Consider the following 13,451-nt stretch of genomic DNA (forward strand, 5'->3'; position numbering starts at 1 on the left):
CCCCTCCCTCGCCGCGCCGGCGGGTCGGCCATCCGCGGCTTGCCGCCCGCCGGCTGCTGGCCGGTCAGCTGGCCGGTCAGCTGGTCGCCCGCGGCTGTCGGTGCAGTGCGGGATGCCTACTTGCGGGGGGCCGTCGTGGCGGCGGCCCGGGTGGACTGGGCGAGCAGTGAGTTGGGGAGCGCTGCGCTGTCGGTGCTCTAGTTTGTATTGCGTTCGCATGATACGGCTTGAGCCAATACAGAGTGAACTGATTGAGCTGAGCAAGTCTTTATATACATTGAAAAGTAAAGCACTTTTTACTGCATCTACGGTGAGATGCTAGATAAAATTTATGGTCTAATGGTACCCATTACTTAACAATTAAGTGAATCATTTCGTCGCTAAACTCTCGTAAATTCGTATGTCCGCCTCACTATGGAGTTTGGACCGTAACGTATGGCCTTTGCTCAGACAGTATACGAACAGGTGACGGGGATACCTCCCATAGAAGGATGCGACACGATTTTACTGCTAAATAGCGGCCGGCCGCCGTGGGGACGTTTTTGTACGACTTATATCTCGGCAACCACTGGGCTGATACACGTGCGGTTTTTTGTGTGGGGTAGCTTTTTCCCTTCTTTCACATAGTGTGCTACTCTCGATGCATATGGGTGACCCCTAACGCACGTTCCACGTGCAAAGCCAAGAGGTGCCTGTTTTGTAATAAGCGCAATAGCTCGCGGTAATTACTGGGCCGATTGCGCTAAAACTTGGCATGGAGGTAGACACTTTCCAGGCGATGCATTTCCATGTGTCTTGGTAGGGGTGCAACTGCACGTGCGCACGTGCAGGGTGACGCTTCCAGATCTCGAGAACGGCTGGACCGATTGTGTTCAAATTTGGCATAACGCTTGATACCGATCAGTAGGTTGCAGTCATTTAGTATGTATTTCCATGTGCCACGATTGGGGTGCAACTGCACGTGCGCACGTGCAGGGTGACGCTTCCAGATCTCGAGAACGGCCGGGCCGATTGAGTTCAAATTTGGTACACCGCTAGAGACCGATTAGTAGGGTGCCGACTGCCGTGCGCAAGTCAGTTTGGACCCATCTTGCACGTGCGCACGTGCAGGGTGACGCTTCCAGATCTCAAGAACGGCTGGACCGATTGCACTCAAATTCGGCAAACATCTAGAGATCGATCAGTAGGGTGCCGTGCACAAGTCAGTTAGTATGTGTTTCCATGTGTCACGGTTGAGATGCAACTGCACGTGCGCACGTGGAGGGGTCGTTTCAAGATCTTGAAAACGGCTGGGCCGATTGAGCTCGAATTTGGTACACCGCTAGAGACCGGCGAATAGGGTCCCATGCACAATGCAATTGGACACAGCTTGCACGTGCGCACGTGCAGGGTGACGCTTCCAGATCTCGAAAATGGCCGAGCCGATTACACTCAAATTTGGCACACCGCTATAGATCAGCGAGTAGGGTGCCGTGCACGTCAGTTTGTAGCACACCGACTCCGGTCTACACGTGCAAGGCTCATCCTCTCGTTTGGCGGCGGGCGTTTTTGCTGCGTTTACAAAGGTGCTTGCTCAAACAACCTGCGGTCCCGCGATGCGGAGCCCAGCATCGCAGATGCTGGTAACCGCAGGTTGTTTGAAAAGACAAACACTATTCGTTAGAATTGTGTTTTTCTATTGAAAAACAACCGGAGCGGTCCGTCTCCGGGCTATGTTTTGCAAGTCTGGCCGCGAATTGGGGCAACTTGGGTAACCGCAGGTTGTTTGAAAAGACAAACACTATTCGTTAGAATTGTGTTTTTCTATTGAAAAACAACCGGAGCGGTCCGTCTCCGGGCTATGTTTTGCAAGTCTGGCCGCGAATTGGGGCAACTTGGGTCAGGCCTAAACTTGTGGCTCGATTTTCTTAAAAATTTCAGTGTATGGGCTCCTGGGGGCGATCTACCTGATGGCACCGGTCGCTACTCGCTTAAAACCTCGTGGCACGTGGCACGTGCGATTCCATTTTCCCCATGTTAAGTCAACGGGGTTTTGGACACTTTTTGCGCGATCGCCAATGGCGGGAAAACGAGCCAAGGAAGAGGTGGTTTTCTTCCCAGCATTTTATGGCAAACACGTTTGGGTACACGCTAGTGTGCGCCGTATACCCCTCAGAACTTCGTAACGTGTCTTTGCACGAGGTCAAAGTTGAACTTTTTTCGCTCCCCATGTTAAGTCAATGGGCGTTTTTGCAGAGACTTTTTCATTCGCTCATTGTACAAAATTATATGATACGATTTTGTTTAAACTTTCAGGACTTGTTGAGAAAAGACCATAGAACATATTGTTATGCTTCTTTAAGCTGTGCAAATTCGTTTGTTCTTTTTAGGCTCGTTTAAAAATGAAAAATTTTAACATGGAAAGTGAATGGGAGCGTCTTTGCTGCTTAATAACTTTTTACAGTTGAGATATATTTAAGTGAAAAGTTGATAGGTTATACAACTTTTGATGCTCTTTCCAATGATATATACAACTTTATTGCACGTGGTGCCGTTTTTGAGAAATATAGTAAAAAAGCACGACATTACCGAGATTTGAGCTCAGACCTATATCGTTACGGTGTCAGGCGGACACGAGGACAGGTGGCGCCGCCGCCGCCCGCATAGCGGCGGGAATGTGAACTAACCTGTTTACCAGAGGGGTGTTCACGGGCACCGCACACTGCTGCGTGCGCTGTGTGCGGTGCGTCCAGCAGGCGTGGGGGTAGGGGATGGGTAGGCGGTTCTGACGTCACGGCTGCGTGCGGTGGACGGTCCGCTGTGGCCAGTCCCGACGGCCACAGCGATCGCTGTGTGCGGTGACGGAAGGCTGACGTAGGGACGCAGTGGGCGGAGCTTGGAGGCTGTGTGCGGTCCGACCGCACACAGGGCCCGTGAACAGCCCTCTGATCTATGGTATGGTACACTCGGGGGCAGATTGATGTTCCACGACTCCCTACCCATCGAGCTCCCATGGCTCAGCACTGGCTGCTGCCAGTGGCAGCACTGGCAGCACTGGCACTGGCATGCAGTGCTGAGCAGTGCCGAGGGCAGGCAACACTGACAGCAGCCAGTGCTGAGCCATGGGATCGCCCGATGGGTAGGGAGTGGTGGAACATCATTCTGCCCCCGAGTGTACCATCGGGGGACCGGCCGCCGTCGGCACCATTTCGGGACTTTGCATCGCAATAAAAGGCTTATTTACAATTGAAAATGGACTAGCGAGAGTCGTTATGGAATCAGAATTTGATGCTCTACAAAACTAGGCTATTTTCATTGTGATGGCATCACAGACTACACCGCTAAACCCAATAAAGCAGATATATGTCGCGTCATCGATGATTACATATAATGTTTCTTTGATATATATGTAGTCGGGTCTTTCAGCTGCGTCCCTCCCCTCCCTCGCCGCGCCGGCGGGTCGGCCATCCGCGGCTTGCCGCCCGCCGGCTGCTGGCCGGTCAGCTGGCCGGTCAGCTGGTCGCCCGCGGCTGTCGGTGCAGTGCGGGATGCCTACTTGCGGGGGGGCCGTCGTGGCGGCGGCCCGGGTGGACTGGGCGAGCAGTGAGTTGGGGAGCGCTGCGCTGTCGGTGCTCTAGTTTGTATTGCGTTCGCATGATACGGCTTGAGCCAATACAGAGTGAACTGATTGAGCTGAGCAAGTCTTTATATACATTGAAAAGTAAAGCACTTTTTACTGCATCTACGGTGAGATGCTAGATAAAATTTATGGCGTACCTAATGGTACCGATTACTTAACAATTAAGTGAATCATTTCGTCGCTAAACTCTCGTAAATTCGTATGTCCGCCTCACTATGGAGTTTGGACCGTAACGTATGGCCTTTGCTCAGACAGTATACGAAGTAGTGGCAGGTGACGGGGATACCTCCCATAGAAGGATGCGACACGATTTTACTGCTAAATAGCGGCCGGCCGCCGTGGCGACGTTTTTGTACGACTTATATCTCGGCAACCACTGGGCTGATACACGTGCGGTTTTTTGTGTGGGGTAGCTTTTTCCCTTCTTTCACATAGTGTGCTACTCTCGATGCATATGGGTGACCCCTAACGCACGTTCCACGTGCAAAGCCAAGAGGTGCCTGTTTTGTAATAAGCGCAATAGCTCGCGGTAATTACTGGGCCGATTGCGCTAAAACTTGGCATGGAGGTAGACACTTTCCAGGCGATGCATTTCCATGTGTCTTGGTAGGGGTGCAACTGCACGTGCGCACGTGCAGGGTGACGCTTCCAGATCTCGAGAACGGCTGGACCGATTGTGTTCAAATTTGGCATAACGCTTGATACCGATCAGTAGGTTGCAGTCATTTAGTATGTATTTCCATGTGCCACGATTGGGGTGCAACTGCACGTGCGCACGTGCAGGGTGACGCTTCCAGATCTCGAGAACGGCCGGGCCGATTGAGTTCAAATTTGGTACACCGCTAGAGACCGATTAGTAGGGTGCCGACTGCCGTGCGCAAGTCAGTTTGGACCCATCTTGCACGTGCGCACGTGCAGGGTGACGCTTCCAGATCTCAAGAACGGCTGGACCGATTGCACTCAAATTCGGCAAACATCTAGAGATCGATCAGTAGGGTGCCGTGCACAAGTCAGTTAGTATGTATTTCCATGTGTCACGGTTGAGATGCAGCTGCACGTGCGCACGTGGAGGGGTCGTTTCAAGATCTTGAAAACGGCTGGGCCGATTGAGCTCGAATTTGGTACACCGCTAGAGACCGGCGAATAGGGTCCCATGCACAATGCAATTGGACACAGCTTGCACGTGCGCACGTGCAGGGTGACGCTTCCAGATCTCGAAAATGGCCGAGCCGATTACACTCAAATTTGGCACACCGCTATAGATCAGCGAGTAGGGTGCCGTGCACGTCAGTTTGTAGCACACCGACTCCGGTCTGCACGTGCAAGGCTCATCCTCTCGTTTGGCGGCGGGCGTTTTTGCTGCGTTTACAAAGGTGCTTGCTCAAACAACCTGCGGTCCCGCGATGCGGAGCCCAGCATCGCAGATGCTGGTAACCGCAGGTTGTTTGAAAAGACAAACACTATTCGTTAGAATTGTGTTTTTCTATTGAAAAACAACCGGAGCGGTCCTTCTCCGGGCTATGTTTTGCAAGTCTGGCCGCGAATTGGGGCAACTTGATTCCAGCCTAGACGAATCGCTCAATCTTCGTAAAAAGTTCAGGGTATGGGCTCCCGGGGGCGATCTACCTGATGGCACCGGTCGCTACTCGCTTAAAACCTCGTGGCACGTGGCACGTGCGATTCCATTTTCCCCATGTTAAGTCAACGGGGTTTTGGACACTTTTTGCGCGATCGCCAATGGCGGGAAAACGAGCCAAGGAAGAGGTGGTTTTCTTCCCAGCATTTTATGGCAAACACGTTTGGGTACACGCTGGTGTGCGCCGTATACCCCTCAGAACTTCGTAACGTGTCTTTGCACGAGGTCAAAGTTGAATTTTTTTCGCTCCCCATGTTAAGTCAATGGGCGTTTTTGCAGAGACTTTTTCATTCGCTCATTGTACAAAATTATATGATACGATTTTGTTTAAACTTTCAGGACTTGTTGAGAAAAGACCATAGAACATGGTGTTATGCTTCGTTAAGCTGTCAGAATTCGTTTGCTCTTTTGAAGCTCGTTTAAAAATGAAAAATTTTAACTTTGAAAGTCAATGGGAGTGTCTTTGATGCTTAATAACTTTTTACGTTTAAGATATGTTTAAGTCAAAAGTTGATATTTTATACAACTTTTGATGCTCTTTCCAATGATATATACAACTTTATTGCACGTGGTGCCGTTTTTGAGAAATATAGTAAAAAAGCACGACATTACCGAGATTTGAGCTCAGACCTATGTCGTTACGGTGTCAGGCGGACACGAGGACAGGTGGCGCCGCCGCCGCCCGCATAGCGGCGGGAATAAGAACTAACCTGTTTACCATCTATGGTATGGTACCATCGGGGGACCGGCCGCCGTCGGCACCATTTCGGGACTTTGCATCGCAATAAAAGGCTTATTTACAATTGAAAATGGACTAGCGAGAGTCGTTATGGAATCAGAATTTGATGCTCTACAAAACTAGGCTATTTTCATTGTGATGGCATCACAGACTACACCGCTAACCCCAATAAAGCAGATTTATATCGCGTCATCGATGATTACATATAATGTTTCTTTGATATATATGTAGTCGGGTCTTTCAGCTGCGTCCCTCCCCTCCCTCGCCGCGCCGGCGGGTCGGCCATCCGCGGCTTGCCGCCCGCCGGCTGCTGGCCGGTCAGCTGGCCGGTCAGCTGGTCGCCCGCGGCTGTCGGTGCAGTGCGGGATGCCTACTTGCGGGGGGCCGTCGTGGCGGCGGCCCGGGTGGACTGGGCGAGCAGTGAGTTGGGGAGCGCTGCGCTGTCGGTGCTCTAGTTTGTATTGCGTTCGCATGTTACGGCTTGAGCCAATACAGAGTGAACTGATTGAGCTGAGCAAGTCTTTATATACATTGAAAAGTAAAGCACTTTTTACTGCATCTACGGTGAGATGCTAGATAAAATTTATGGTCTACCTAATGGTACCCATTACTTAACAATTAAGTGAATCATTTCGTCGAAACTCTGGTAAATTCGTATGTCCGCCTCACTATGGAGTTTGGACCGTAACGTATGGCCTTTGCTCAGACAGTATACGAACAGGTGACGGGGATACCTCCCATGGAAGGATGCGACACGATTTTACTGCTAAATAGCGGCCGGCCGCCGTGGGGACGTTTTTGTACGACTTATATCTCGGCAACCACTGGGCTGATACACGTGCGGTTTTTTGTGTGGGGTAGCTTTTTCCCTTCTTTCACATAGTGTGCTACTCTCGATGCATATGGGCGACCCCTAACGCACGTTCCACGTGCCCAAGAGGTGCCTGTTTTGTAATAAGCGCAATAGCTCGCGGTAATTACTGGGCCGATTGCGCTAAAACTTGGCATGGAGGTAGACACTTTCCAGACGATGCATTTCCATGTGTCTTGGTAGGGGTGCAACTGCACGTGCGCACGTGCAGGGTGACGCTTCCAGATCTCGAGAACGGCTGGACCGATTGTGTTCAAATTTGGCATAACGCTTGATACCGATCAGTAGGTTGCAGTCATTTAGTATGCATTTCCATGTGCCACGATTGGGGTGCAACTGCACGTGCGCACGTGCAGGGTGACGCTTCCAGATCTCGAGAACGGCCGGGCCAATTGTGCTCAGATTTGGCACACTGCTAGAGATCGCGTAGTAGGGTGTCTTGCACAGGTCTGCTGGGCCCCAGGCTGCACGTGCGCACGTGCAGGGTGACGCTTCCAGATCTCAGGAACGGCTGGGCCGATTGCATTCAAATTCGGCACACCTTTAGAGACCGGTTAGTAGGGTGCTGTGCACAAGTCAGTTAGTATGTATACTCATGTGTCTCGGTTGGGGTGCAACTGCACGTGCGCACGTGTAGGGGTCGCTTCCAGATCTTGAAAACGGCTGGGCCGATTGAGCTTAAATTCGGTACACCGCTAGAGACCGGCAACTAGGGTGCCGTCCACAAGTCATTTGGGACCCAGCTTGCACGTGCGCACGTGCAGGGTGAGGCCTTCAGATCTCAGAAACGGCTGGGCTGATTACATTCAAATTCGGCACACCCTTAGCGGCGTTACAGAGGTGCTTGCTCAAACAACCTGCGGTCCCGCGATGCGGAGCCCAGCATCGCAGATGCTGGTAACCGCAGGTTGTTTGAAAAGACAAACACTATTCGTTAGAATTGTGTTTTTCTATTGAAAAACAACCGGAGCAGTCGTTCATCGGGCTATGTTTTGCATGTCTAGCCGCGGATTGGGGCACCTTGCTACCTGCCCAAACTACTGCAACGATTTTCGTAAAAATTTCAGAGTATGGGCTCGCGGAGGCGATCTAGCTGCTGGTACCGGTCGCTACTCGCTCAGAATTCTTTTGCGCGTGGCACGTGCGTTTCCATTTTCCCCATGTTAAGTCAATGGGGGTTTGGGGCACTTTTTGCGCCATCGGGAATGGCGGAAAAACGAGCCAAGAAAGGGGTGGTTTTCATCCCAGCATTTTATGGGAAACAAGTTCCGGTACACGCCAGTGTGCGCCGTATACCCGTCAGAATCTCGGAACGTTTCTTTGCACGAGGTCAAAGTTGGAATTTTGCTGTGTTCCATGTTAAGTGAATGGACAATTTTGCAGAGCTATTTTCATTCGCGCACTGTACAAAATTATGTGTCACGATTTCGTCCAAACATTCGAGAGTTGTTGAGGAAGGAACATAGTATATGCTGTTGTGCTTCGTTAAGCTGTGCAAAATCGTTTTTTCTTTTAAAGCTTGTTTAAAAATGACAATATTTAACATGGAAAGTCAATGAGAGTGTCTTTGTTGCTTAATGACTTTTTACGTTTCAGATATATTAAAGAGAAAAGTTAATATAATATACAACTTTTGATGCTCTTCCCAACGACGTATAGAACGTCACTGCACAATGTGTTGTTTTCAAGAAAAGTTGTAAAAAAGCAGGGCTCGACTGTGACTTGAACCCAACCACATTAGAGTATACGAACAGGTGACGGGGATACCTCCCGTGTGCGGATGGGACACTGATAATTGCTAAATATTAGCAGTCGGCCGTTGCGGGGGAGCCTTTGCAAAGGTTATAGCTCCACAACTGCTTGACCGATTCACTCGCGGTCTTTTGTGTGGGATAGCTTCTTCCTTTCTCCCACGTAGTGCGCTACTCTCGATGCGTATGGGTGACCCCTAATGCACGTGCCACGTGGAAAACGAAGAGGCGTCGGTTTGGTAACAAGTCTAATTGCTCTGTATTTAGTTTGCCGATTGCGCTGATACTTGGGATGGATGTAGGCAACCGCCGGGCAATGCATTTCCATGTGTCACGGTTCGGGTGCAGCTGCACGTGCGCACGGGCAGGGTGACGATTCCAGATCTCGAGAACGGCTGGGCCGATTGTGATCAAAGTTGGCACACCGTTAGGGATCGGCGAGTAGGGTGCCGTGCACAAGTCAGATGGGACCCATTTGGCACGTGCGCACGTGCAGGCTGACGCTTCCAGATCTCAAGAACGGCTGGGCCGACTGTGCTCAAATTTGGCAAAGCGCTTGATACCGATCAGTAGGGCGCCGTGCACCAGTCATTTAGTATGTATTTCCATGCGCCACGATTGGGGTGCAACTGCACGTGCGCACGTGCAGGGCGACGCTTCGAGATCTCGAGAACGGGCGGGCCTATTGTGCTCAGATTTGGCACACCGCTAGAGACCGGCGAATAGAGTGCCGTGCACAAGTCAATTGGGACCCAGGTTGCACGTGCGCACGTGCAGGGTGTCGCTTCCAGATCTCGAAAACGGCCGATTCGATTGCACTCAAATTTGGCACACCGCAAGAGACCGGTTAGTAGAGTGCAGTGCACGTCAGTTCGTAGCACACCCGCTCCGGTCGGCACGTGCAAGGCTCATCCTCTCGTTTGGCGGCGGGCGTTTTTGCGGCGTTACAGAGGTGCTTGCTCAAACAACCTGCGGTCCCGCGATGCGGAGCCCAGCATCGCAGATGCTGGTACGGACGAAGTTTAACTCCTTCCTGAGGTCATAAGCTTGGCGATGGGGACGTTTATCGTCTCTTGTCTAACCGTCCTCCACATATTTGGGAATGGTATAACAATTAGCGGAGCGGATCAATTGGGAGGATCTGAAGGCGGGATAGTTTTATAGCTTCCTGACGGTCTTGTTTTCGGATAAAAGATAGCACTGATGGATAGACACGAAACTACTGTATAAACGCCTAGAAGTTTCGTATCAATGCGTCACGGCTTCAGAGTACGCCTATACCCAGGAGTGTTGTCGGCCCAATCCATTTGTGTTTGAGTCACATTACACGTGCCAAGATAATTGAGCATGTGAGGAAATGGAAGTCATTGGCCATTAACCCGCGCGGGGCTGGGGTCTCCAGCCGAACGCGCGGGGCTGGGGGGGGGGGTAAATTTTACCCCCCCCCCTGTTATCTCCCGAACTAATGGTCCGATTTGGAAAATTCAAACGCCAATCGAAAGCCCTCATCACGAACAACTAAAAACATGTACTTAATTTAAATTTTGAGGTCAAGGTCAAGGTCAGGTCAAGGGTACAAATTGCAAGTTTCTACAGTGTCGACCTTGCACCGTAGTTGCCGAAGAATGGAGTCATGGACTGAGACTGATCGCCCAAAACGCGTTCTTAGGCTACCAAGACAATATTCGTTGCATACAATATCATTCAGAGGTCAAGGTCAAGGTCAGGTCAGGTCAGGTCAGGTCACCAAAAAACAAAATATAGAAAAGGGCATGTGCGACACATGTTTTATGGGTCATTTTACTCATAGAATTCAATAGGCACACTCAATAAGTGATATGGACCACCTCTGGATGAATTTCAGGTCGAGGTCAGATCAAGGTCAGGTCAAGTGAGGTCAAATTTTGAAGTTGGTTGTTAAGGCCTAAAAAGGCGTCTATCTGATGCAGTTTTTCACGGCAAATCGAATGGTGCTATTTTTGTTTCCGTACGAGGTATAGAACTTCCAAAAAAGTCATTTTTCAAAAATTTTCTGTGTCGTGACGTCATAAAATTTTGAATAACTCCCACATTTTTGAACCGATTCTTCTCAAACTTGGTATGTAGGTGCACATATACCACTTCTCTGACATATATTCCGGTTTTTTCGATAGACTCAAAATTTTGGATTTTATAATCATTTTCCCAAAAAAGTCAGTTTTTTTAGAAAAAAATAGGCCAAAATCCAACATTTTCAAAAAACCGAGATGGCCATTTGATAGACAAAGTAAAATTACGTATAACCTTTTTTGTTACGTCTCGTTTCCTTTAAAAATGAAGATGTTAGCGGCGTTTGAACTTTTGCCGTTTTTGAAGCGAAAATGGCGAACATGACGTCACTAAAACGTCAATTTCTCAAAAATTTCCCGACGGATTTTGCTCAAATTTTCAGGGAACGTGTCAAATTGATGTAAAAAAGGTACTGAAAGTTTGGCGGCGCTGCGCGCCGCCGTTTTTTAGATATCGCAAAAATTCGCGAGGGGGGGTAAAATTTACCCCCCCCCCCAGCCCCGCGCGGGTTAAGTACAGTTCGGCTAGCCTACGGAGACCAAAACATTATTCCAATGCGGTAAGTTGCCAAATTAGCAAAATAACCTAAACATCAGAGGGCTACTTCTCGACCTTACACGCAAATCTGAAGATCCGTAAAAAAAAAACGGAACAATAGCCACAATTTAGCTTCTTGTCACCTGAAATATTAATACAATTCATCATCCACCTGATTCTTCATTCATTCACATGTCTCTCGCACTTCAAACGCCATCGGGTAGAAGCGCGAGTGCAGTCGAGTCGTGGTCCAGCACGGTACGCGTGTCACTCCGCTGTTTGTAAGTCCCCGCATGCCTGACCGTATCCACCAGACATACCTTCACGGTCACCTGAGCCGGGCGAGGCACGGCACCCACCGCAGTGACCTGCGGTCCAGGGCACGACCACTGCGGTGAAACTGAGACTGTCTGTGCCATGTCAGCGCGCGGTAGAGCGTGGGTCAAAGGCAGCTGACCTTAAAACTTAGTGGGTATATCGTAAACATAAAAGGCTGCGGATCGCTACTGTTGCTGGCTTTGACCATAGATATATTACAGAATTAAATGTAATAAACGATAAATGTAATGAACCCGGAACACTTGCCTAAAAAGAGCTAAATACCACCCATTAGTCCGCCTTCTATCACCGTTCAGTCGCTCCGGGGACCGGTGACAGCTGTGGCGGCTCTCCACCAAGTCACGACCGGGACCATTCACGGTCCGTCACCCGTACCATTCCCGAGCCAAGGCCCGGCCCGGCCCGGCGGCCACCAATGCAGTCCACATTCGACCACCAGCTGTATAGTCAGCTCACCACAGCCCGTGACTGCAGATAATCGATATCGATGTTGAACTCACGAACCGTGACGAGCAGCAGAGAGGGAGACGCCAATCAAAGCGCAATTCATGCTCATTTTTGTGATTCAAGAGCCGGATACAAAGGAGGTGGCCGTCAAGCGTGGCATCATAATGACTGCCTTCGTTAATTGGAAGCTTCGAACTGTGATAAAGTGGCTATTCTGTGACCTGATATTAAAAACGCAGTATTGAGAGACAGAGACCGAAAGCATGCTATCAGATAACCAGACTGTTATATTGAATTAACTACTTAAATGGATTTTAACGTTTTTCTTTTAGTTTTTTTTCCCAGTTCCTTGCCGAAGGAAGTCTATGTCCAAGAACATCTTAGGATGAGGGCTCATGGTCTGGGGCACACCCGTGAAAATTGGCTCGTAAAACGGAGTTGGACAGAACGTGGGAGCCTGCGGCGTGCTTACTTGTGAAATTTTAACGAGAGAGAACATCGAGTAGCTATTGGAACTGGTCTCAGGTATTCCCAGGCTTTTAATTCCTGGCAAAGCTTCAACTGTTTTTTCTTGTCTTTGGATAAATCACTCAGATCAGTTCTCCCGGGGATACAGAACATGGTGAAAAATTAGTGCGATGGGTATGTACGATTTTAACGAATATGTATATGCGATCCGTATGCTTATGCGAACGCGATCATTGATGCTCAAAGGTCCTTCCGACCAGCTGGTGGTATACTTTTCGAACATTTCTGTTCATTACTTCATAAGTGGTCAGATCTGTTCCAATACACTTCTTCAGTTCCTTCTTCAGTAGAAGTCACAAAAGTCCTATCACAGTACCCGGCCGTGGTTGGCTTCACCCGTCTCCACCACACCATCCCGGCCGTGCTTACCATGGTATAGTTCCACCACGGCCATACCAGCAGCCACGGTAGTCCCACCGCACCACCCTCCAGCTGTGGTCAGAGCGCCTCCACGGCGACCAACCCCGCTGTGGTCGGCGGCGAACAGTGAACACCCCTCCCCAGTCTCAGCCGGGTGTGTTTACCTGAGCCGGCCGTTCCCACGCCTGTCAGAACATTTCCGGCGCGTGGTACCCGCAGTGTCGCCGCAGAACCGCTTCCAGTTCGACACCGACGCGTCGCCGGGGTGCGACTTAGTCCGTCCATGTCGTCGTCATGTGCACCGACTGCAACTGGGACACAGACGGGTTCGGTGGCAGACGCACGCGAACATTCGATAACAGGGATGTGAGTTGTAAATCATCTTGCGATGCTTGATACTCTACGGTCACTTGAATGAAAATAATGCCATGCTGACTTGACAATTTTTTTTTAGTTGCAAAAACTGTGTTATTTTGTGTCATTTCTACCAAATTGTATGTAATTTCATTTCAGCTAATTGCTGTCCTTTACTCTTTAGTCGTTTCTACCAACAAAGAATAGACTAGCATTTCTCC

The sequence above is a fragment of the Amphibalanus amphitrite genome, unplaced genomic scaffold (assembly GCF_019059575.1).
Source record: "Amphibalanus amphitrite isolate SeventyFive unplaced genomic scaffold, NRLGWU_Aamphi_draft 000051F_arrow, whole genome shotgun sequence".
Taxonomy (NCBI): domain Eukaryota; kingdom Metazoa; phylum Arthropoda; class Thecostraca; order Balanomorpha; family Balanidae; genus Amphibalanus; species Amphibalanus amphitrite.